Genomic DNA, 26,927 nt, shown 5'->3' with positions numbered 1-26,927 from the left:
TGCTTCTGCAACTATTGATAAGGCATCAGAAGTTCAGCAACTATTGAAAGAACAAGAAGATCAGATACAGCTGCTACAAAAACAGTTGCAACAAGCCAATGCTAATATTGAAGCTTCCAAACAGCTCGAGAAGCTGCAGGAAGACTTTCAACATATGCAGATAGGCTATCAAAGAAGTCTAGACGAGAAAGGAAAACAATTGCAGACTTTACAAGAAATGCATAAAGATGAGCCTAAGCTGGCAGAATTTTCAGAATCTATTGGCTTAAATGAGCAACTACTGCAGCAACAGGAAGAGTTGGGACGTAAAATATCACAGTGGAGTCACTATTGCGAGCTGAGCGATAAAATCACCAATCAAGTGGTAGACTTGCGGAGTGACTATGATCAGAGTGACAGAAGGGTGATGAAATACTTAACTTGGCAGGATGATGATGAAGGGAAAAGAGCAGGTGCACCCAGGATAAACGAAAATCATAAAGAATTGCTCTTTAATAAATGGGACGATCAAATCAGGCAGGCGGAGCGAGCAGCAGAGACAACGGCTACACAGGCAAGCATTCTTATCGACTGTGTAAATGAGAATTTACACAAGGCCAATTTAATCGCAGCGACCACCCCGGGGTACCTACCAAATAAGTTACAACTGGAAGCAGAATGGAAGTAGAAAGCGCAAGCAAAGGGGAGAGCAATCTAAGCATTAGCCAGGTTGAATTGGGAATGTTACTGGATGTACTTGGTCAAGCCATACAACCAATGGATGATGGTGAAATGCATCACAAACGCGGCCGAAAAAGTAGTGCCAGCTCTTGTAGATGCTGTTTTCGCAGCCCAGCTCAGCGCCGAAATCAGTCAGCCGACTCTCCTCAAGCCCATGCTGAACACTTGCAACTTTAAGGACCAAGTTCAGAAGTATCCTTATTTAGAATGTTGTTTTTTCTTTTAACTAGATTAGAAAAAGGACGGTCATTTGAAAACCGCATCCTAAATTTTGTAATAATACTATTATTAGAATTAGGAAGTAGTATTTTAACCCTTCTCATGCATTTAGAGAAGGGTCCAGAAATTTGTCAAAAACTTGTCCTCGGAACATACACTTCTGCACCCTCAAAGGAGGTTTTGATGAATGGATGGATCGAGATTTATCAATGTTTGCATTTAATGTCTGTTACTGATGTTGCACTTTTGTACTCTTAGTAGATGTTAGAACAAGTAGAGATAAATTGTTATTGCTTGAAGCTTATGAGTGGAACCAGTCATAAATGGTACTTTTATCTCTTGACCAATTTCTGCTTATATTCTTAAAGTGATATGCAGTTTTCAGTTGTTTATATGTTAATGCATGAATGTGTGGGTTACCATTTGGCACTTCTGTACGGTGGAGTCATTTATTTGTGCTTGATATATGAATAACTTATTATGCGATATGCTGTCCACAACTGTTTTGCTTAACTTTTTATGCAGAATGGTTTATCTTAATTGATTTCTATTCTTATGATAGCTGAATGATCTTTATTACCAGTTATTGTTCGAAATCTCTTTAGATCGCATAATAGAATAAATACACCCCGGGTTAGCATAGATTAGATGTGTTTTTTCTTATTAGATTACAACAGCATAGAGTTAGTTTAGAAGTTTGAATTAAATTAGCTTTAAATACTCCTAGATCAGCATCATCCAACTCTACACACACACACACCCCTTAGATTGGGAAACTGGTCTCATTATCCCCAGTCGGACCCGCTATACCAAACGGATAAGGAGCTACCAACCAAGGTCCGGACCGGGTGGGTATCCCCCTTGTTGTCGACCCGATTTTCGGGGCTTCAACAGGACCACATCCCAAACATCGTTCTTCATGATGGACTCATATTCCTCATTCATAGCATCCTTCCACACTTTATGCTTCATGGCTTCTTCGAATGATGAAGGCTCATTTTGAATAATGGTGCTCATAATGGTCAAGTATCCCTGATACCTGGTCGGTTTCTTACATTCATGGAAAGTCCCTGTGGGTACAATATGTCCTTCAATATCATCAAGTGTCCCCATAAGCCATGAGGGCCTCTTCCTAGAAGAGGAAGGCTCTTGTGGACGGTGATAAATAGGATCCATAGGTTCTTCCACATTGGGCATCGTCTCATCTTCCTTCTCATTCGGCTTCGTGGAGTCAACTTCTTTATCTTTTCTCAAAATGGGAAGATTTTCAACCTTGCTAAGAGCCATATATTCATCAAAGGTGACATCATGACTTATCTCAACTTCCCTTTGGCTAGCCACATATATTCTATAGCCCTTAGAAGTTTCGCTATAGCCCACGAAGATTCCCTCCTTTCCAGATGCACCCAATTTGTTTATTTTCTCTTTCGGCACATGAAAATATACAGGACTTAAAAAAATTCTAAAATGAGAGACATCAGATTTCTTACCAGTGAACATGTTTTCAGGAGTCTTATAATCCAATGCTTGATGAGGGCATCGATTTTGAACATATGCGGTGGTATTCATAGCTTCGGCCCATAGAAACCTCAGAAGCCTTTGATCATGGAGCATGGAACGAACAACTTCCAAAATTGTACTGTTCTTTCTTTCCACCACACCATTCTACTAAGGAGTGTATGGTGTTGTGGTCTCCCTCTTAATGCTAGCTTCCTTGCAAAAGTCATGGAACTAATTAGATTCACACTCAGTCCCATTATCAGTCCTTATGATCTTGATCCTCTTCTCGAATTGATTCTTGATCAAGGCTTTGAAGTGACGGAACTAGGAGAACACTTCATCTTTTTTTTCAAGAAGTATATACAAGTCTTGGGATAATAATCATCTGTAAAAGTGAGATAATATAAGTATCCTCCCAAATATTTCACAGGCATCATACCAGATATATCGGAGTGAATCAACTGCAAAATTTTGGAGGTCTTGCTATGGCTTGAGGGGAATGGTATCCTTTTGAGTTTTCCTTGGGCACACCCTGGACATACACCTTTTTTCTCTACTTTAAACTCAGGTATCCCGGTCACCATTTTTCTCACATCAGGTAGAACCTTATAATGAAGGTGGGAAAACCTCTAGTGCCATAGCTCAGACTGAATAGTTGTGTTTCAAGACATGACTCCCAACGAACTTCCTCCAACTTGATATAAAGAGTCAACTTGAAACCCAAGAGTGAAAGCATCTTTAAATTTAATTTTCCACACACCTACCTTGCCATCGATGAAGGCCACCTTGTAACATTTGTCTTCCATTGCCGAAATGGACACCAGGTTCTTCTTGAGATGAGGTACATATAGGAGTTCTTGCAAATTAATTGTGTTACCTTGATTTAATTGAAGATTAACATTCCCTACACCCTTTATAGGATAGGTGGAGTTATCTCCAAGAATAATCTCCAAGTTTGTCTTCTTCTCTATGAGATTAGAGAGAGCTTCCTTGTAACTAGTGAAGTGCCTTGAGGCACCACTATCAATAAGCCAATTGCCCAATGAGTTCTGAGGAGAGGTAGTGGAGAGGGCTGATATCAGATAATATTCATCTTTCTTATTGTTAACAACATTAGATTCATACCTGGAATTCCTTGCTTTCTTGGAGGGTTGACCACTTGATTTCTGAAATTCCTCTTTCCTTTGCCATTTAACCTGCCAATCCTTTTATTGTGGTTGGAATTGCCTCGGGAGTGATTTTGATCATCTTCATGAGATGTGTCCTTCCTATTTGGACACTCCCTCGCATAGTGGCCAAATTTATTGCAAGCAAAAAAATTTCCTTTCCTTCCACCTTTCGATCCAGCCTTTCCTTTGGATTTAGACCCAGAATTATTTCTCCTTTTAGCATGAGATGAGAAAGCAGTGGGGTTGCCTTTAAATGAAGGCATTTCCTACTCTTCCATCCTTGTCTCTTCTCGGATGCATCTTTCCATCAATTCCTCAAATCTCGGAATCCAATTATTGTTGACAAGAGTGGTTCTAAATACATACCATTCAGATGGGAGCCCTCCAAGAGTTGTGATAGTCAGCTCCTTGTCAGGAATGACTTCTCCAATCAATATGAGGTCATTCTTGATCTCGGTGATCCTTAAGAAGTGGGATTGCAAAATCCTCATCTTTACCCTTCTTAATTTCCTTCAGCTTAATTTTTAGGAAAAAAACTTGATTTGCATCTATAACTTTAAACAAGCTTACCAGTCTATCATAGATCTCCTTGGAGGTGTTAAGCTTAGAAATGTAGGCCACCAGGAACTTGTCAATAGAGTCCCAGATGATCTTCTTCGCTTTGACTTCACCCTTAGTGTACTTGTTCCTTGTAGAAGCTGGTGCATTTGATGGAGGCTCTGTAATTCTGCCTCTCACATATTCCAAGACTTCCTGCTCTTCCAATGTCAGATTGAAAGACATTTTCCATCCGTGATAGTTAGACTTCTCACGAAGCTTGTCTTCGATGAGGAAGTATGATGAGGAACCCATGAAGTCTTAAGAATTTTTCCCAACAGTCTTCAGTGATTTCTCTTGCTCTTGTTCTTGCTTGAGTTTTTTCTTCACCTCACCTCTGATACCATGTTAAGTTATGGTATGTTCTATACTTAGAGAAATTTACTTCAATTTCTTCTTATTAGCCCAATCTCAATTCACAGTTTAGCAATGACATTAACATAAAGTAAAATGCTGATAGAACTTAAATAAATCGACAGAAGACAAGCGAAGACAAGAAACACCAGATGTGGTGACTAGCCAAGGACAAACCCAAATGTGGGGAAACCCTTTGATCAATTCTTCTATATTCTTCAATAGTTCAGCAGAGAGAGAGATAGTACAATATCACAAATCTGTGATTTTATATCAGCAATAATATATCAGAAACTAGCAAAGTCAAAGCTATTAAAACAACTCCAATTTGACCTCTAGTCAACCTTGAAGAACTCGGTCTTCAACAACAAACATTAGCAACCCAAAACAGTCCTTGGTCAATGGTCAAAACAACAGTCAACAAATTAGTAGCTTGCAGTCAACCCTAACTAGTCAACGCTTGTCAACGTTTTGGTCAATGTTGGTCAACGCAACACCCAAACAACAATGTGAAGGTCAACGCATTCCCAAAAACCCTACACCATGGTCAACGCAACCCAGAAAAGTCAATGTTGCCCAGAAAGTCAATGCTTCCCTAGAAACAATCAATGCTGCCCTAAACATAAATTTCGTCCTCCTTCTTGCATGTGTGAGAGATATTTCTCCTACGCTAGCCCAATAAGATTAGGAGAGAGAATATGTGTGTTGAGATGATTTGAAATAATTCTACATGGTATCTTCTTTTTATATGAATCGTTGAGGTTAAGTTGGGGGTGTACCACACACTTTATCTTGCTAGCTGACCTTGACAAATTGTCAAGTATTTACAAATAAATTCATATCTCCATAAATACATGTCGGAATCAAATGATCTTTAGATCAACCCTACGCCTCTCGACAAGAGGAATCCAAGAAATATATCAGCTTCCATAAATAAGATGGCCCACATGGAGTTTGGCCCTAGTTTCCAGTTTTAACAAAAATCCACTAGATGAATGTGAAGACCACCTTTCTCAACAGTGTTGTTGAGGAGGAAATTTACATAGAGTAGCCAAAAGGATTTGAGACATATGATCGAAAGTCACATGTGTGAAAACTCAAGACAGCATTGTATGGTATCAAACAGGTGCCCCAAGCATGGTACACTTAGATCAACAACTATCTCTGTGGATTGGGATTCACAAAAAGTGAAGTAGATGTGAATCTCTATCACATTGTGGTGGATGGTAAGTTGCTTATTCTTGTTTTGTATGTTGATGATTTAATATTGACAGGTGATGAGAAGTTAATATTATCTTGCAAATAAGATCTTTCAAGGGAATTTGAGATGAAAGACATGGACTTAATGCATTACTTCCTCTGGGTGGAAGTGTGGCAAGGTGATGGTGAATTGTTTGTGTCTCAGGGGAAGTATGACTATGAAATACTTCAAAGATTTCACATGGATAATTTTAAGCCCATGGACACACCTCTAGCTCTAAATTAGAGGAAGGACAATGCTACTTTAGGTGAAGAGGTTGATGCTACCATTTATAGGTAGCTTTTGGGGTCTTTGATGTATCTTGGGAACAAAAGAACCGACATGTGCTATGTAGTAAAACAGTTGAATCAAGCTATGGTGAAGCCTACTAAGCTGTATTGGAAGGAAACAAAGAATGTATTATGGTATCTCAAAGGCACTACCGAGTATGGATTATGGTATAGGAGTACATAGGGAGTGAAGCTCTAAGGCTTCATTGCTGTAGATTGGGAAAGGAGTTTGTAACAACCCCAAGTTAAAATTTCATGTAATAAAGTTAATAAAGGAAAAAATAAGACCAAGATCATGGGACATGTATTCCAAGATGAATGTTGGGAAAAACATCTTAGTGGGTGTTCATTTGGTTTATTATGGCTAAGGAAATTGGTAAAAGCATTGAAAAGGAAAAGAGGGATTATTTGGAATTTTATTTATGAAAATAATGGAGAATAGGAGAAAAGGAAGGTGAAAGGTCACAAGTTGCATGTCATGAGGAAATTGAAGGAAAATAGAGGAAAATGAAGAAAATAGAGGCTCCATTGATAAAAAGGCTTATGAGGAATCAGTTCACAACTTTTTTCAGTTGAAACGTTTGTCAATTTTAGCTTGGAGGTCTCTCTCTCTCTATCCTCTATCTCATACTTTTGAACACGTAGAGCATTCTTGGAGCACTCTAGCATTGGAGAAAGGAAGGAAAAGGAAGGACAAGAAAGAAAAAGGGAAGCAAGGATCACACAAGGAAGAGTTGGATCAAGTGGATACAACGAGATTACTTGCAAGTATTGAGTTTCATGTATTATTTCCTTGCTAGCTTTGGAATGGATGACACATGAATGTGTGTATTTGGTTCTCTTGTTGTTATTAGCATGGGATTTTTGAGGTGTGACAATTGTTTCAAATTTTCCTTACCATTTCCAGATATCCATGGTGTGATTGGTTCTTTCATTTGGTAAGTTTTGGATTTCTGGATGGTTTTGGAATCATGTGAGGTGGTCTCAGGAAAATTCCCAAAGGCCTAGGAATCCCTTTACCAATAATGGTGGGATACACGGTAAAGGCTGAGGGTGGAGACGAGAAAATTCCTCAAGGTATTGGTGAATAAATTCAGAGGCATCCAATATTTCTTAGAGCCTCGTGATCCGTTGATCGGTTTTGGTGGGATTGCAGTAAAACCTGGTTGTATAGATGAGGGGTTTGAGCCTGGAAATCCCTTGACCAGTAATAGCGGGATATGCATTAAAGCCTAAGGAATAATTGTTTGTTTTGTTGTGATTCCCTCTTGGAATATGCCAGGAGGGTGATTGGATGAAAGAAAGATTTGGTTCAACCCAATCTAGGGTCGAGTGGTATGTGGAAATCCATGACTTGGTTGGCTTTTGCATATGTTATTAAAAACTCTTTTCTTCTTGTATTTCATGAGAATTTATACTTGCTATTATGTGGCTTTGAGGATGTTCTATTAGTGTTATTATTCTAGTTATATGCTGGTTATAAGCATGGTTTTATGACAAACTTTAGCTATGGCTCTCATCATGTTTTGATTAGTAAATGAATGGTTAATGAATACATGGACTAATAGATGTTATTGCAACTATTATGAGAGGGCATCAAACCTTCTTGATGATTTCTAGATAAGTATGAGACGCCTATGGTTAGATATGCATTCGTAACCTGTGTATTACATGATCTCAATGTGTTTGACGGAATGTTTGTCATGGTTAGGCTTGGCTAGGTCAAGTTCTTATCTAAGTTTTGCATTAATGTATTTTTCCTTGTGTCATTCATGATTGTGGAAAGTTCTATCAAGTGTTGGGCAAAGGTCTGTATCCTACCCCTGAAAAGTAGCTAAGGTCTCAAGGTTGCAGGAATAAAACTGAGTAAATTAGACTATAGTCGCTGGGAGGCAGGGTTATCCATGCAACTGGAGACTTATAGTCACAGGGTTTCCTTGTTATGTATGTGATTGGCAACCTAGATCAGGGAAAAGAAACTTAACTTAGGGTTATCGCACCTGGAGTGGTTGGTTGGCTCCTGGGGGTCCTGTAGCTCCTGAGGATGGCCAATAAAGTTTTGGTTGGACGATTTCACTTCCTTATTTGTACCTAGGAGGATGAGTCATATCATAGTAGCTCTTTGTCGCATATTTACCTTTGTGGACCGATGAAATTGGGTAAGTGTGGGAGGAGGGTGTTGCAAAGTACATCTAATAGGAAAAGTACTTTAGGTGCTATCTTTAGTGTTGGGTCCATAGCTATTTCCTAGCAAAACAAGAAGTAGAGTCTCTCGTGCTTAGCTCAACAAAAGTTGAATACATGATTGCAAGTCAAGCAACATGTGAGGACATATGGATGAGGAAAATACTTGTGGGACTTTTCAGTCAGGAGATGTATCTAATAGTGATATATTGTGATAATCATAGTTGCACTAAGCTCTCTAAAAATCTGGTATTTCATGAGAGGTCTGTTAGCACTTGGATTGAACCTCAGGCTGAAGGAGGCAATGCCAGGGTAACTAAAAACCACACTTAGCCAAGTAACTATCCCTACTAGGCAAGGATAGGGATCTCTTCGTAAGGATCTCAGCCAAATTGACTGGATCTAGAAACTGATATTAGGCTGGGTATAGTAGCACAAAGTTTGATTTGATTTTGAAGGGTTTTACTGGATCATGAGGAGCCAAACAATTAGGGCAAGGAAATTAGGTCAAAATTGCAGGGTGTTCGATGCGGCAAGGTAGGCACAAGGCTCAACACTCTAGGTTTTGATGGGTGAGGTGATTCAAGATAGGTGAGGAGCTAGAAAGAGCATGTAAGCAACATGGATTCTTCCTAAACTGAAGAAGACATAGACAATGAATATTTTTCCAAAACAACGCATAAAAATTATGGTTTCTGCCTATCAACTTGAAAACATCCACTTAAAAGTAATGAAATGATTGATGAAGTAAAAAAAACATTCTAACATATGATCACAATAGAGAAAACTGAACTGAACAGCATACCACATGGATCCCAAAGAAATAGCTGCAACTTTTCATTAATCTCTTCTTGAAACTGATACAAAATGGTGTCTACTTAAAGCATAATAATCCAACTGAGTTTAAGCATAAGCATCCAACTGAGTCCAACCTAGATTGAACCTCAACATAAAGGAAGGTAATGCTAAGGTAACCATAAACCACGCTTAGCCAAGTAGTTAGCCCTACTAGGCCAGGAGAGGGCTCTCTCCGTAAGGATCTTAGCCAAATTGACTAGATCTAGAAACTGATATTAGGCTAGGTATAGTAGCACAAAGTTTGATTTGATTTTGAAGGGTTTTGCTGGATCAAGAGGAGCCAAACAGTTAGGGCAAGGAAATTAGGTCAAAATTGCAGGGTGTTTGATGGGGCAAGGTATGCACAAGGTTCAATGCTCTAGGTTTTGATGGGTGAGCTGATTCAAGATAGGTGAGGAGCTAGAAAGAGCATGTAAGCAACATGGATTCTTCCTAAACTGAAGAAAACATAGACTGTGAATATTTTCCCAAAACAGAGCATAAAAATTATGGGTTGTGCCTATCAACTTGAAAACATCCACTTAAAAGTAATGAAATGATTGATGAAGTACAAAAAACATTCTAACATATGATCAAAATAGAGAAAACTGAACTGAACATCATACCACATGGATCCCAAATAAATAGCTACAACTTTTCATTAATCTCCTGTTGAAATTGATACAAAATGGTGTCTACTCAAAGCATAAGCATCCAACTGAGTCCAACCCTTTACAATGAGAAAGAAAAAGAATATATAGACATCAATTAAACCTCCTCCCATCCTCCTGGGTCGAATCCATAAGATGAGGAACTAATCCATCAAAAACTGAACAAGAAATTGGAATCTAGGAAACCCTAACAACTTGCCTCTAAAAGGGAGGAAATTGATTCATTTGTCCTCAAGATAACTTTTGATCTAATGAATCTACCCTCTAGTAACTACTATCCATCCTATTTACATGCCTAGTCACCATTTACATCAGTAAAAACATCATCCATGAGAGAAAATCCAAAATTACAGTCATGGCACAGTAAAGTGAAAATTCAGCATAAAATTGTCTTATGCGCAACACCCAAGCTCTATGCGTAACACTTTTTGTAGGACCATTTTGGAGGTCTTCTCGGTGTCCAAATTGAGCTCATGATAGCTCATTAGAAAGCTTGTCTTGTCTACTTTCCAAATATTCCTTTAGTTTCCCATTTGGAGTTGATTTTACCCCTCAAAAAAGGATTCTCCCAAGATTGCTTCTATGCACAGCACCATGGTCAAAAAGAGCCTGGGCAAAAAGGTCATTTTTTGGGTGTTTTTTGACCTTTTGGTTGACCAGTTTTGCTCCAAAAGCTTAGAAAATGCACAGGGTGCATGTAATCATCATTGTGAATCCAAAAATGCTGACCATTTCCTGTTTGGATGCCCCTAGGAAAAGCACAGCGCTAGTGGTGCTATGCATAGAGCCAATTTTTCTGAGTCAAAAATTGCAAAATTCTTCAAAAAGGCAAAAATTCTCAAAACTTACTCAAAATTTGTGGAGAACACCACCATCAAGTGTTTGGGTTAGCCAAGGAAGCTTCAGCAAGCAATATAATCCTATCACCCTCCTTTTTTCCTTTGAGTGCTTGTTTTAGCCTTGTCTTCAATTGCTTGACTCTAATGTCACAAATCATGTTTCGGGTCCTGTAATGGCGAGCCATGCACCTAATGATTTGATTTTCCCTATTAGCCCTTTGTAGCATCTTCTCCAAATGCAAATTGACCATGTCAAGCCATGTTTCTCTATCCTCCTCAATCTCCTTTTCAATCCTTTGTTTGGTAGTCAAGGTCGTTGGGGTTTCTTCTTCTTGCATTTCTGATTTGCCTTTGTCACCTTGCCTCTTTGCTTTGAGAAGTTCCAGCTCCATGAGGACTTGTTTTTCACTTAGCTTCTTGTTCTCTTGCTCAAGGTATGGAATGACATACTTAGCTCTCGCCAAGTTGTCCATTAATGCTTGGATCTGTGCATTTTTTTCCCTTATGGTTATAATTTTATTTATTTCCTCATCTTGAGCCTCCAAGTCGACTATCTCAATGCCATGATGAATGTGTGGCTGTTCTGGTTCATCATGTTCCATCAAATCAAATTCCCTTTCCTCTTCATCATTGAGGCTTTCCTCCAACATCTCTTCTTTCCCTTTATGCACTTGTTTCACTTGTTGTGTTGATGAAGAAGGTAAATCCCCTTCCACAGTTTGTGGAGAAAACATTTGCCTATGAGCTAATGAAGAAGGCAAGGCCCCTTCCACATCAAGTGGATTAAACACTTGCCTATCCACTGCAAACAACTTTCTAGCCCTTCTCTGATATGTTTTGTGGGTTTCTGGCTTCTCAAAAACTTTAGTCTCTTTAGCCTTCTTACTTTTCTTTACTTTAGCACTGCTGGAAGGCCTTTCTGCTTCTTGAGGCACCAGTGGAGGAATCTGAGGATGATTGAAGATGTCATTAGCAATAAATGTATCCCAGGAGATGTTGAGGAGGTTGAGATAATGTAGCATAATCATCTTAATCAAAGAATAGAGATAAATACTATTCATCTACTGGGGGTATGGCATTTTTTGTACAATGTAGGCCATCTTCTCAATGTTCCTGAATAAGAAGTATGGGATGTTCATCATTTCCACTCTTGCGAAGTGCATAAGAAGCCTAATATGATAGGTGTACAATCTGGAAAATCTTCCCTCACATGTAAAATACTTCATAATGATCCTCATCATAAGGGCATACTTGTCGTGAAGGAACCTGAAAGGACAGGTCCTCTTCTTTTTGTTCCTATACCTGGATTTGATGTATGGCTCATAGTAGTGCTCATCAAAATCTTGTGCTTTATACCATTTTTCCCCCAAATTCAGAATCCTTGTAGCATCAGCAATGATGGAGGAGGAAACTGTAAATGTCACCCCAGCAAGAGTTACCCTGTTATCATGGAGATTGGCTACAAAAAGCTTGGTCAACTTAGGATGATGTTGAACTCTTTATACTTGCTCACAAAACTCATAACACCCTAGATGTCTGAAACAAGAGACAGTCATATGAGAAGCCTATAACTCTCTGATGTTTGATGGTTCCTTTCTAATAATTCTGCCTCCCTTATGTGGTTTTCTCTGATGCTGAGGTTCATCTCCCATGCTTTCACTGCCACTGTTTTCCTCCTCCTCATAATCTCTATCCTCTTTATCCATGTTTTTTGAATTTGAAGCTTTAGAAACCTTAGAGAAGGTAATCAAGAAGTGATTTATTATGAATAGAGATAGGGAAAGGGGAGAGGAGTTTGTGTGCTGTAGGATGAGATATGTATGATGTGAGAGTGAGAAGGAGGGTATTTTTTGGTAGGGACTGTTTAGTAAATAGGGGTTTAAGGATTTTGTTTGGGGGATTAGAGTGAGTATAGGGGATAGGTGTGATAATTAGGATAATAGAATGTGGGAATGAGGGATATTGTAAGCAAGGAGGGTTTTTAGACAACCTAGGGTTTGAAAATTTAAATAGCAAACAAACTTCAAAATTGTGAAATGAGTGATGGGAGGATGGTTTAAGGAGTTTACTTACTTGTTTAGAGGCTCTAGGTATCAAAAGAGAGATTTAGATGGTTGTTAGGATAGCCTTGGTGTTTGTTGGCCCTATGCGCAGCACCTTGTACAGGTGCGCAACGCCTTATACAGGTGCATAGCGCCGTGCAAAAATACACTGGCACATAGTCTCTATGCGCAGCACTCTGGCTGTATGCACAGCGCTCCCTGCTCTATGAAAAACGTCTCCACAATTTGCCCTGTGCACAATGCGTAGCGCCCACTATTTGTTCAGCCACCAATTTGCTTCAACTCCCTTCTCTCCTTCAACTCTCTTCTCTCTCTTTGTCAAATGAATATAATGAATTTTGAAAAATGATTTTGAAATCTTATATAGAGGGAGATTTTGATTTTTAGTTAGAAAAAACCCACTTTATAATGTCTTTTGGAACTTTTACTTTGTCTTGAAATCTCTATTTAATGATTTTCTTTCTTTGTCTCTTTTCAGGTGGATGATGTTTTGATTGAACTGATTTCTTCAATGGCTTCATTTCTTGCAGCAAGGAGAAATGCTTGGGCAGCTTATGGGAACACTTATTACATGAAATGACTTGAATTACATCAAAAAAATATGAATCAACTAAAATACTCTGTTTTCATCTCAAAAACATGTTTTTGAGATGAAAATTACATCAGTGAAATAAGATCTTTGTACAATAACCATGACTTACTACCAATCACTCTTTGTTTATTGGTCTTCCTCATACCTTTGCTGCCCTTTATTTACATTGAAACTATGCTTTTGACCTTGGAAATGAACCCTAAGACCTAATGGAAACATGACTGCCTTGACTCTAAAAATAACATAACTGAAACCATAACTGAATGCAACATGGAGATGGGTCAACAAATGTATCTCATGAGGCAAAATTTTATTTTCTGAGAAGAACACAACCATCAGTGGACCATTTTGGCATGACCTAGTGGAATGATCAAAAATTCAGTATGAGACACCTAAATGAAAATGCAAAGAGCATAATTGATCCCTGATGGAAGTATGCATATATTGACACTAACAAGGTATAAGCACATCGATATCCAGTATCATCATTTGTAGGACTCTGTGCAGAGGAGAATTATGTTGCTACAATACATTCTAATAGAGGACCAAGATGATGACATCTTGACAAAGGCATTATCAAGAGGTAAATTCAAATTCCACAAGTGCAGGATAGGGGTGGTGAAAAATCCTTTTCTTGCTAAGAGGGAGTGTTGAAAAAATGTAGCAAGAAAGGCTCAATTTGAATTTATCACTATTCAAATTGAGTAAATCGAATTTCCACATCAGCGGGACAACTTGGAGGCAGTTAACTAGTGTGACATGGCTCTTGTCGCTTAGTTAGCTCAGTAAATTCAAGTTAGAGGGCTTGGAGTTCAATTATGCGTGTGTGATTGCTAAATTTTAGTAATTTAGTTTAGTTATTTTCAGTTGTATTTAGTTAACTAACCTCTAACTATTGATAGAGTTAGTTGAAGGTCAATTGTGTTGTGGGACAATAATCTAACTCAGAGATGTGTTAGTTAGCTGATCAATTAGCCCAAAATAGCTAGTGAATGCAAGGATTTCAAGTTCCTAAGCTGAAGTGGAGATGAAAAGGAAGCATAACAGACTAGTTTTGAGTGTACATGTGTTGCATGAGTCAAGAGATGAATCCTTGGGAAGTGTGCAATAAATTTGGAGGAATTTCTTATTTTTAGGGGTTGATTTCCTTAGGAATTGTGCAAGGAAATAGGAGGTTTGGCAAGCAAATAATTGGCTAAGTGTTAGCTAGAGTTTCGTAGTGAGCAAAGAGAACAATTTTTTTTTTGCAGGTTGAGCTCAAAGTTGGAGCTAGTAATTGTAATAGTTTCTCTATTCAACTAATTAATGCAAAGGGCTTGAGGGGCTTTTCCCAGTTGGGTTCCCCTAGAAATCACTGTGTGTTTGTGGTTTTGCTTGTTGCATGTTTATGCTTGTTGTTTTAAATTATGATTTTAATTCCATGGATCAGTAGAGTAGAATTGTGTCTCTTGTTTTTTGATTTGAAATCTTAAGTAGTTGCAATTTCTTTCAAATTTCTACAAAAATAAAATAAAATAATTCAATAGGAATTAACCTCCATATTTGAGGGTTTAACTATGGTAATATATGGAATTGTACATACTCAACTCCTTTGGATTTGAGTTTGTGACATAGTACAAAGAGTTACATGTTCTTAACCATTGAATCCACACATACAATTATGATTTATAAAAAAAACAAAATCAAAATTTCAACTAAATATTAATATTTTCATAGAATGTTCTTTTAAGGGATGGTTTCCCATCGAACTTCGCCATCTATCGAGGGCCATTTGAAACTATCCACGTGTACTCTATTTTTAACTCTGCAATTGTCACATGTTGTCCGCCACATATGTTTTTTCAAACCTCGTCACCTCTTAGTTGTCCAAACTTGGCGTGTAAAAAGAAGGGAACTCGAATAGGAGAAATCAAATCAGCTACTCATGTTTGAAGATCGAAGTGCACTCTTCTTCAAAATATTCATATAAAAATATTTGTCCTAGTTATCATGTTTGTCCAAGTACCATTCCCTTATGCCCCTTCTTTCAGTGAATTGTGATACAAAATTGTAAGATATTAAATTCAATATAAAATACACCTTCAAAATCAAGAGAATCACTGTAATACATAACTACAAGATATTAAGTTCAACCTAAAATGCACATATCCCCCTCGCATCATGAATACTACCTTTTCTAAAAACCTATCAATATCGAAGTGAACTTCTTTCATAGGCAAACATGGTTTTATCTCCAACCGTAAGTTATCACATCCTATGCTATTTATATCTATATTAGCTTTGAAGTTAGGGTTGCATATTTAAATTTCGAGGAAATGAGATTAGGTTAAATATTTATTACAATAGCTGGAGTGTGAGGTCATTTCTTAAATTAATGTCAAAGTAAGCCAACTTTTGGTGTTAATTTATTATTTTGAGATTTAAAGATACAATGATCAATAAAAGTGCGTATGTTTTTAAAGTTCTGAGATAATTTTTTAAAATTAATTTTAAGATAATCGAATTTTTTTATGTTATTTTATTATTTGAGATTTAAAGAAACAATGATGAATAATAATGAAAATTTGAATATTTTTGTAATCTAAGAATATAAAGAAATGACCTTCCTTAAGTCTTCTATATTGAGAATCTTTCTTCTTTGTGAAAACTAATTTTTAAATATTTTATTAAATTTAAAAATAGAAAAATATCTACTAATTGTAAATTTATCATAAATAAAAGGAAAATAACATTTTCAATACTTAAAATTTAATTTTTATATAAAAAACAATAATTTTATTTATCTGTACTTATTCTAAATTATTTTTTATTCATTTAGTCTATTCTTATATTCTTCGTACATATTTCATTTAATGCCCTTATAAATTAAAGATAAAATATTTTAAATTAAAAATATTAATAAATAAAAAATGTAATAAAGATTGAATATCGTTAATTGTTTTTTTGGGAAGACATCTTTCACCACGTATACGCGTTTACTTCCCCACGCAGGGGTATGCTAAATTATTAATAAGACTGGCCACTAAGATCTTCGAAAAACTTTTGTCGTGATACTGACTTTTAAATTATATTTCCATGATTGTTAAATGTCCCAAGCTACCATTAAAATGGAAAAACTTTTGTCGTGATACTGACTTTTAAATTATATTTCCATGATTGTTAAATGTCCAAAGCTACCGTTAAATTGGAAAAACTTTTACCGTGATAATGCTCAATATCCTTGAACGTGTCATCATTTCAAAGATTTCGAATACGCGCTGACACAATATTTTCAGACAAAAGAGAAAATAAGTATAATATAATTTAAGCTTGGCCCCGTCCTTTTATCGGCATTCCAGAACCGATGCAAAGGTTTCGAAAACCTCATACTAGCTTACTACCGATAACATTTTCTTCTTTGGCTAAACTGTATCCGTAACATACAGACCTACGAGAGCCTTGACATCATTATAGTTTTGGCCGCTCCCGACAAGCAGCAAAATCAGCCCCATATGGATGAGGAAAATACTTGTGAGGACATATGGATGAGGAAAATACTTGTGGGACTTTTCAGTCAGGAGATGTATCTGATAGTGATATATTGTGATAATCATAGTTGCACTAAGATCTCTAAAAATCTGATATTTCATGAGAGGTCTGTTAGCACCTGGATTGAACCTCAGGCTGAAGGTGGCAATGCCACGGTAACCAAAATCCACGCTTAGCCAAGTAGTTATCCCTACTAGGCAAGGATAGGGCTCTCTTCGTAAGGATCTCAGCCAAATTGACTGAATCTAGAAACTGATATTATACTAGGTATAGTAGCACAAATTTTGATTTGATTTTGAAGGGTTTTACTAGATCACGAGGAGCCAAACAATTAGGGCAAGGAAATTAGGTCAAAATTGCAGGGTGTTCGATGTGGCAAGGTAGGCACAAGGCTCAACACTCTAGGTTTTGATGGGTGAGGTGATTCAAGACAGGTGAGGAGCTAGAAAGAGCATGTAAGCAACATGGACTCTTCCTAAACTGAAGAAAACATAGACAATGAATATTTTCCCAAAAAAACGCATAAAAATTATGGGTTCTGCCTATCAACTTGAAAACATCCACTTAAAAGTAATGAAATGATTGATGAAGTAAACAAAACATTCTAACATATGATCAAAATAGAGAAAACTGAACTGAACATCATACCACATGGATCCCAAAGAAATAGCCGCAACTTTTCATTAATCTCCCATTGAAACTGATACAAAATGGTGTCTACTCAAAGAATAAGAATCCAACTGAGTCCAACTGAGTTTAAGCATAAGCATCCAACTGAGTCCAACCTAGATTGAACCTCAAGTTGAAGGAAGGCAATGCGAAGGTAACCATAAACCACGCTTAGCCAAGTAGCTAGCCCTACTAGGCCAAGAGAGGGCTCTCTCAGTAAGGATCTTAGCCAAATTGACTGGATCTAGAAACTGATATTAGGCTAGGTATAGTAGCACAAAGTTTGATTTGATTTTGAAGGGTTTTGTTGGATCAAGAGGAGCCAAACAGTTAGGGCAAGGAAATTAGGTCAAAATTGTAGGGTGTTTGATGGGGCAAGGTAGGCACAAGGTTCAATGCTCTACGTTTTGATGGGTGAGGTGATTCAAGATAGGTGAGGAGCTAGAAAGAGCATGTAAGCAACATGGATTCTTCCTAAACTGAAGAAAACATAGACTGTGAATATTTTCCCAAAACAAAGCATAAAAATTATGGGTTCTGCCTATCAACTTGAAAACATCCACTTAAAAGTAATGAAATGATTGATGAAGTACAAAAAACATTCTAACATATGATCAAAATAGAGAAAATTGAACTGAACATCATACCACATGGATCCCAAATAAATAGGTACAACTTTTCATTAATCTCCTACTGAAATTGATACAAAATGGTGTCTACTCAAAGCATAAGCATCCAACTGAGTCCAACCCTTTACAATGAGAAAGAAAAAGAATATATATACATCAATTAAACCTCCTCCCATCCTCATGGGTTGAATCCCTAAGATGAGGAACTAATCCATCAAAAACTGAACAAGAAATTGGAATCTAGGAAACCCTAACAACTTGCCTTTAAAAGGGAGGAAACTAATTCATTTATCCTCAAGATAACTTTTGATATAATGAATCTACCCTCTAGTAGCTACTATCCATCCTATTTACATGCCTAGTCACCATTTACATCAGTAAAAACATCATCCATGAGAGAAAATCCAAAATTACAGTCATGGCATAGTAAAGTGAAAATTCAGCATAAAATTGTCTTATGTGCAACACCCAAGCTCTATGCGCAACACTTTTTGTAGGACCATTTTGGAGGTCTTCCCAGTGTCCAAATTGAGCTCATGATAGCTCATTAGAAATCTTGTCTTGTCTACTTTCCAAATATTCCTTTAGTTTCCCATTTGGAGTTGATTTGACCCCTCAAAAACGGATTCTCCCAAGATTGCTTCTATGCGCAGCGCCATGGTAAAAAAGAGGGCAGAAAGGTCATTTTTTGGGTTTTTTTGACCTTTTGGTTGACCAGTTTTGCTCCAAAAGCTTAGCAAATGCACAGGATGCATGTACTCAACATTGTGAATCCAAAATTGCTGACCATTTCCTGTTTGGATGCCCCTAGGAAAAGCACAGCGCTAATGGTGCTGCACATAGAGCCAATTTTTCAGAGTCAAAAATAGCAAAATTCTTCAAAAAGGAAAAAATTCTCAAAACTTACTAAAAATTTGTGGAGAACACCACCATCAAGTATCTGGGTTAGCCAAGGAAGCTTCAGCAAGAAATCTAATCCTATCACCCTCCTTTTTGCCTTTGAGTGATTGCTTTAGCCTTGTCTTCATTTGCTTGACTCTTATGTTACAAATCTTGTTTCGGGTCCTGTAATGGCAAGCCATGCGCCTAATTATTTGATTTTCCTTGTTGGCCCTTTGTAGCATCTTCTCCAAATGCAAATTGACCATGTCAATCCATGTTTCTCTATCCTCCTCAATCTCATTTTCAAGCCTTTGTTTTGTAGTCAAGGTCGTTGGGGTTTCTTCTTCTTACATTTCTGATTTGCCTTTGTCACCTTGCCTCTTTGCTTTGAGAAGTTCCAGCTCCATGAGGACTTGTTTGTCACTTAGCTTCTTGTTCTCTTGCTCAAGGTATGAAATGAAATACTTAGCTCTCGCCAAGTTGACCATCAATGCTTGGATCTATGCATTTTTTCCCTTATGGTTATAATTTTATTTATTTCCTCATCTCGAGCCTCCAAGTCGACTATCTCAATGCCATGATGAATGTGTGGCTGTTCTGGTTCATCATGTTCCATCAAATCAAATTCCCTTTCCTCTTCATCATTGAGGCTTTCCTCCAGCATCTTTTCTTTCCCTTTATGCACTTGTTGCACCTATTGTGTTGATGAAGAAGGCAAATCCCCTTCCATAGTTTGTGGAGAAAACATTTGCCTATGAGCTGATGAAGAAGGCAAGGCCCCTTCCACATCAAGTGGAGTAAACACTTGCCTATCCACTGCAAAAAACTTTCTAGCCCCTCTCTAATATGTTTTGTGGGTCTCTGGCTTCTCAAAAACTTTAGTCTCTTTAGCCTTCTTACTTTTCTTTACTTTGGCACTGCTGGAAGGCCTTTCTGCTTCTTGAGGCACCAGTGGAGGAATCTAAGGACGATTGAAGATGTCATTAGTAATAAATGTATCCCAGGAGATGTTGAGGAGGTTGAGATGATGTAGCACAATAATCTTAATCAAGGAATAGTGATAAATATTATTCATCTGTTGGGGGTATGGCTTTTTTTGTACAATGTAGGCCATCTTCTCAATGTTCCTGAATAAGAAGTACGGGATGTTCATCATTTTCACTCTTGTGAAGTGCATAATAAGCCTAATATGATAGGTGTACAATCTAGAAAATCTTCCCTCACATGTAAAATACTTCATAATGATCCTCATCATAAGGGCATACTTTTCGTGAAGGAACCTGAAAGGAAAGGTCCTCTTCTTTTCATTCCTGTACCTGGATTTGATGTATGGCTCATAGTAGTGCTCATCAAAATCTTGTGCTTTATACCATTTTTCCCCCAAATTCAAAATCCTTGTAGCATCAGCAATGATGGAGGAAGAAACTGTAAATGTCACCCCGACAAGAGTTACCCTGTTATCACGGAGATTGACTACAAAAAGCTTGGTCAACTTAGGATGATGTTGAACTCTTTATACCTGCTCACAAAACTCATAACACCCTAGATGCCTAAAACAAGAGACAGTCATATGAGAAGCCTGTAACTCTTTGATGTTTGATGGTTCCTCTCTGATAATTCTGCCTCCCTTATGTGGTTTTCTCTGACGCTGAGGTTCATCTCCCATGCTTTCACTGCCATTGTTTTCCTTCTCCTCATAATCTCTATCCTCTTTATCCATGTTTTTTGAATTTGAAGGTTTAGAAACCTTAGAGAAGGTAATCAAGAAGTGATTTATTATGAATAGAGATAGGGAAAGGGGAGAGGAGTTTGTGTGCTGTAGGATGAGATATGTATGATGTGAGAGTGAGAAGGAGGGTATTTTTTGGTAAGGATTGTTTAGTAAATAGGGGTTTAAGGATTTTGTTTGGGGGATTAGAGTGAGTATAGGGGATAGGTGTTATATTTAGGGATATGACAATAAAATGTGGGAATGAGGGATATTGTAAGCAGGGAGGGTTTTTAGACAACCTAGGGTTTGAAAATTTAAATAGCAAACAAACTTCAAAATTGTGAAATGAGTGTTGGGAGGATGGTTTAAGGAGTGTACTTACTTGTTTAGAGGCTCTAGGTAGCAAAAGAGAGATTTAGATGGTTGTTAGGATAGCCTTGGTGTTTGCTAGCCCTATGCACAGCGCCTTGTATAGGTGTGCAACGCCTTATATAGGTGCATAGCACCATGCAAAAATACACTGGCACACAATCTCTATGTGCAGCGCTCTGGCTGTATGCACAGTGCTCCCTGCTCTATGCACAACGCCTCCACAATTTTCCCTGTGCGCAACGCTCCTTGCTCAATGCGTAGCGCCCACGATTTGCTCAACCACCAATTCGCTTCAACTCCCTTCTCTCCTTCAACTCTCTTCTCTCTCTTTGTCAAATGAATATGATGAATTTTGAAAAATGATTTTGAAATCTTATATAGAGGGTGATTTTGATTTTTCCTTAGAAAAAACCCACTTTATAATGTTTTTTGGAACTTTTACTTTGTCTTCAAATCTCTATTTAATGCTTTTCTTTCTTTGTCTCTTTTCAGGTGGATGATGCTTTGATTGAACTGATTTCTTCAATGGCTTCATTTCTTGCAGTAAGGAGAAATTCTTGGGCAGCTTATGGGAACACTTATTACATGAAATGACTTGAATTACATCAAAAAAATATGAATCAACTAAAATACTTTGTTTTCATCTCAAAAACATGTTTTTGAGATGAAAATTACATCAGTGAAATAAGATCTTTGTACAATAACCATGACTTACTATCAATCACTCTTTGTTTATTGGTCTTGCTCATACCTTTGCTGCCTTTTATTTACATGGAAACTATGCTTTTGACCTTGGAAATGAACCCTAAGACCTAATGGAAACATGACTGCCTTGACTCTAAAAATAACATAACTAAAACCATAATTGAATGCAACATGGAGATGGGTCAACAAATGTATCTCATGAGGGAAAATTTGATTTTCTGAGAAGAACACAACCATCAGTGGACCATTTTGGCATGACTTACTAGAATGATCAAAAATTCAGTATGAGACACCTAAAATGAAAATGCAAAGAGCAGAATTGATCCTTGATAGAAGTATGCATATATTGACACTAACAAGGTCTAAGCACATCGATATTCAGTATCATCATTTGCGGGACTGTGTGTAGAGGATAATTATGTTGCTACAATACATTCTAATAGAGGACCAAGAGGATGACATCTTGACAAAGGCATTATCAAGAGGTAAATTCAAATTCCATAAGTGCAGGATAGGGGTGGTGAAAAATCCTTTTCTTGCTAAGAGGGAGTGTTGAAAAAATGTAGCAAGAAAGGCTCAATTTGAATTTATCATTATTCAAATTGAGTAAATTGAATTTCCACATCAGCGGGACAACTTGGAGGCAGTTAACTAGTGTGACATGGCTCTTGTCGCTTAGTTAGCTCAGTAAATTCAATTTAGAGGGATTGGAGTTCAATTATGCGTGTGTGATTACTAAATTTTAGTAATTCAGTTTAGTTATTTTCAATTGCATTTAGTTAACTAACCTCTAACTATTGATAGAGTTAGTTGAAGGTCAATTGTGTTGTGGGACAATAATCTAACTTAGAGATGTGTTAGTTAGCTGATCAGTTAGCCCAAAATAGCTAGTGAATGCAAGGAGTTCAAGTTCCTAAGCTGAAGTGGAGATGAAAAGGAAGCGTAACGTCAATTGTAGACTAGTTTTGAGTGTACATGTGTTGCATGAGTCAAGAGATGAATCCTTGGGAATTGTGCAATAAATTTGGAGGAATTTCCTATTTTTAGGGGCTAATTTCCTTAGGAATTGTGTAAGGAAATAGGAGGTTTGGCAAGCAAATAATTGGCTAAGTGTTGGCTAGAGTTTCGTATTGAGCAAAGAGAACAATTTTTTTTTTGCAGGTTAAGTTCAAAGTTGGAGCTAGTAATTGTAATAGTTTCTCTATTCAATTGATTAATGCAAAGGGCTTGAGGGGCTTTTCCCAGTTGGGTTCCCCTAGAAATCACTGTGTGTTTGTGGTTTTGCTTGTTGCATGTTTATGCATATTGTTTTAAATTGTGATTTCCATTCCGCGGATCAGTAGAGTAGAATTGTGTCTCTTGTTTTCTGATTTGAAATCTTAAGTAGTTGCGATTTCTTTCAAATTTCTACAAAAAAAATAAAAAAAATTCAATAGAAATTAACCTCCATATTTGAGGGTTTAACTATGGCAATATATGGAATTGTACATACTCAACTCCTTTGGATTTGAGTTTGTGACATAGTACAAAGAGTTACATGTTCTTAACCATTGAATCCATGCATACAATTATGATTCATAAAAAAAACAAAATCAAAATTTCAACTAAATATTAATATTTTCATAGAAGGTGTTCTTTTAAGGGATGGTTTCCCATCGAACTTCGCCATCTATCGAGGGCCATTTGAAACTATCCGCGTGTACTCTATTTTTAACTCTGCAATTGTCACATGTTTTCCGCCACATATGTTTTTTCAAACCTCGTCACCTCTTAGTTGTCCAAACTTGGGGTGTAAAAAGAAGAGAACTTGAATAGGAGAAATCAAATCAGCTACTCATGTCTAAGGATCGAAGTGCACTCTTCTTCAAAATATTCGTATAAAGATATTTGTCCTAGTTATCATTTGTCCATTCTTTCAGTGAATTGTGATACAAAATTGTAATATATTAAATTCAATGTAAAATACGCCTTCAAAATCAAGAGAATCACTGTACTACATAGCTACAAGATATTAAGTTCAACCTAAAATGCAAATATCACCCTCGCATCATGAATAGTACCTTTTCCAAAAACCTATCAATATCGAAGTGAACTTCTTTATAGGCAAACATGGTTTTATCTCCAACCGTAAGTTATCACATCCTATGCTCTTTATATCTATATTAGCTTTGAAGTTAGGGTTGCATATTTAAATTTCGAGGAAATGGGATTAACTTAAATATTTTTTACAATGGCTGGAGTGTGAGGTCATTTCTTAAATTAATGTCAAAGTAAGCCAACTTTTGGTGTTAATTTATTATTTTGAGATTTAAAGATACAATGATGAATAAAAGTGCGTGCGTTTTTAAAGTTCTGAGATAATTTTTTAAAATTACTTTTAAGATAATCGAATTTTTTATATTATTTTATTATTTGAGATTTAAAGAAACAATGATGAATAATAATGAAAATTTGGATTTTTGTTGTAATCTAAGAAATATAGAGAAATGGCTTTCCTTGAGTCTTCTATGTTGACAATCTTTTTTCTCTGTGAAAATTAATTTTCAAATATTTTATTAAATTTAAAAATAGAAAAATAGAAAAATATCTACTAATTGTAAATTTATCATAAATAAAAGGAAAATTTAATTTTTATATAAAAAATAATAATAATTTTATTTATCTATACTTACTCTAAATTATTTTTTATTCATTTAGTCTATTCTTAAATTTAAGTACATATTTCATTTTATGCCCTTATAAATTAAAGATAAAATATTTTAAATTAAAAAAATAAATAAATAAAAAATGTAATAAAGGTTGAATATCCTTAATTGTTTTTTTGGGAAGACCTCTTTCACCACGTATACGCGTTTACTTCCCCACTCAGGGGTATGCTAAATTATTAATAAGACTGGCCACTAAGATCTTCGAAAAACTTTTGTCGTGATACTGACTTTTAAATTATATTTCCATGATTGTTAAATGTCCAAAGCTACCGTTAAATTGGAAAAACTTTTACCGTGATAACGCTCAATATCCTTGAACGTGTTATCATTTCAAAGATTTCGCATACGCGCTGACACAATATTTTCAGACAAAAGAGAAAATAAGTATAATATAATTTAAGCTTGGCCCCGTCCTTTTATCGACATTCCAGAACCGATAAAAGGTTTCGAAAACCTCAGCCTGCTTTTACAAACCACCGTCGGTGGGGACCCAGTCTCATCTCGTGTTTTGACAGATCGATTTCAGTCAACGTTCCTGCCCTATGGATCGCCTGCCCAGTGCCCGGGCAGTGTTCAGGAATTAGAATCTATTGACTCCGTGTACGTGAAAAGCGAGACGATTTTTTTTTTATCAATTTCATTTCAAAGTTAAAAAAATATCAAATTCTTTTCAAAGTTATATTACCAATTCAATTAATTTCAAATTTGGGCGGCTTATGTTGATTATGGTTTTGACATATTTAATTTAATTTTCAATTAATTTCAAATTTAGCCTGCTTATGTTGAATATGGTTTTTACATATTTAATTTAAGTTTCAAAATTAATTTTAAATTTAGGTTGTTTAAGTTGAATATGGTTTTTAAATATTTATTTTTTTAATTAATTTCAAATTTAGCTGGTTTATATTGAATATGGTTTTTATATATTTAATTTAATTACTAATAATGATTAGCTTAATCATCATTAAATATTTTAAAATCATTTTAATAATATATATAAATAAAAAATTGAAATTTATTTTTAAAGTAATTATATATATTTTTAATTAAATTAAATAATTAAAAATACCACATAAATTAGTATTATAAATTTTAGACATATAATATTGATAAACTATGATTTATGATATTCTAACATAACTTATTTACATAAACAATAAACATGATTTTTTATAATTAAAAATCTTCTCACATATATTAATTCTATATAGTTAATAATAATATTAATTTAAATAAATTTATATTTAATTAATTTATATATTTTTTATATACTTAAAATTAATATTATTAATAATAATAAAATTATATTATAAGTTAATTAATCTAAACAATATATTTTATATAACTCCACTAATTTTATGTAATCTTGTTTCTCTTCACTCCATTTCACAACCAAACCATCCCATCCCATTTCTTACATCAAAATAGGGAACTATTACTCCATGTCACAACCAAAATAAGGAAATATTTTTATTACAGGCGATTCAAATAGCAGGTAGTGCACCATTTATTTGATACTCGAAACGGTAAACAGCCTTTTGAATATCGAATATCGTCATTCGTATTTAGGAATCTAAGAGTAGGCATTTTGGAAATCCATGATCAATCTACACAACCGCTGGGCATCGTAATTAACCGGATAATTGTTTATTATAAGCTATTCATGGCAAATTCAATGATAATTGGTTTAAAAAGGGATTATCGGTCATATGAATGGTTTAAGAAGCACATGACGTGCACGATAGGACGGCTGGGGCGGTTGGCTTTCGCACCCCCCAGCCGTGATCGAGTCCTCTGGCTGTTTTTCGCTGGGCGATTTCGAACGGCTATGTCGTATTCTGCTGGCTTCGGCCGTATTGTAAAACATCTGTAGGGTTCGGCCATATGTGGATTTTCTCTCTGAAAAGAAAAAAAAAAAAAAGAATCTTGTATTTTTAAGAAAGTTGGAAATTGATATATGAAATTTGAAGTGTATATTAACTCGGGTTATAGTAATTGGTTAAAATTGATACATGAAGTTTGAAATGTATATTTGTAAATGTTACATTGTAGTTAGTATTTGCTGTTTAATTTAAATATAGTTTAATAAAACAAAAAAATAACAAAAATAAATAGCTTAATTAATTAATATTATTCATTTTAAAATACATATATCTATGTGTGTGTTTTATTTTTATTAATATATATAATTGTCTATAATTAAATTTATTAAAATATGTTTTTAATATAATAATAAGTCACTTTAAATTGAAATATTATGTAAATTATAAGGGAAATAGAAATAATAGAAAAAAGAAAAAGTAAAAATAAAAATTAAACAAAAAAAACTAAAATAAAAAAATTAGCAACTAATAGAAATGGAAGATATTAAACAACCAATAATAAGATTTCAAACGATCACCTTACAAATAAATAAATTTCAATAATAATAAAAATAGAATTCTTAAT

At 35.9% G+C, this 26,927-nt stretch overlaps 1 long non-coding RNA gene across 1 annotated transcript in view; it reads right to left on the bottom strand.

Annotated features, from left to right (window-relative positions):
* LOC149159728 (uncharacterized) overlaps window positions 1-26,038 on the bottom strand; it is a 90,778-nt gene extending 64,740 nt beyond the window's left edge. Inside the window, exon 1 of the long non-coding RNA XR_016261311.1 lies at window positions 25,998-26,038. This is a non-coding gene — a long non-coding RNA (uncharacterized LOC149159728). The remainder of the gene's footprint in view (window positions 1-25,997) is intronic.
* Window positions 26,039-26,927: the final 889 nt, after the last annotated feature.

This window comes from Pinus tabuliformis, chromosome 5_2 (genome assembly GCF_031772625.1).
Source record: "Pinus tabuliformis cultivar Carrire ecotype Pingquan chromosome 5_2, CPIR1, whole genome shotgun sequence".
NCBI lineage: Eukaryota > Viridiplantae > Streptophyta > Pinopsida > Pinales > Pinaceae > Pinus > Pinus tabuliformis.
The sequence above is the reverse complement of the archived record's forward strand: the minus strand, read 5'-3'. Positions and strand labels throughout refer to the sequence as shown.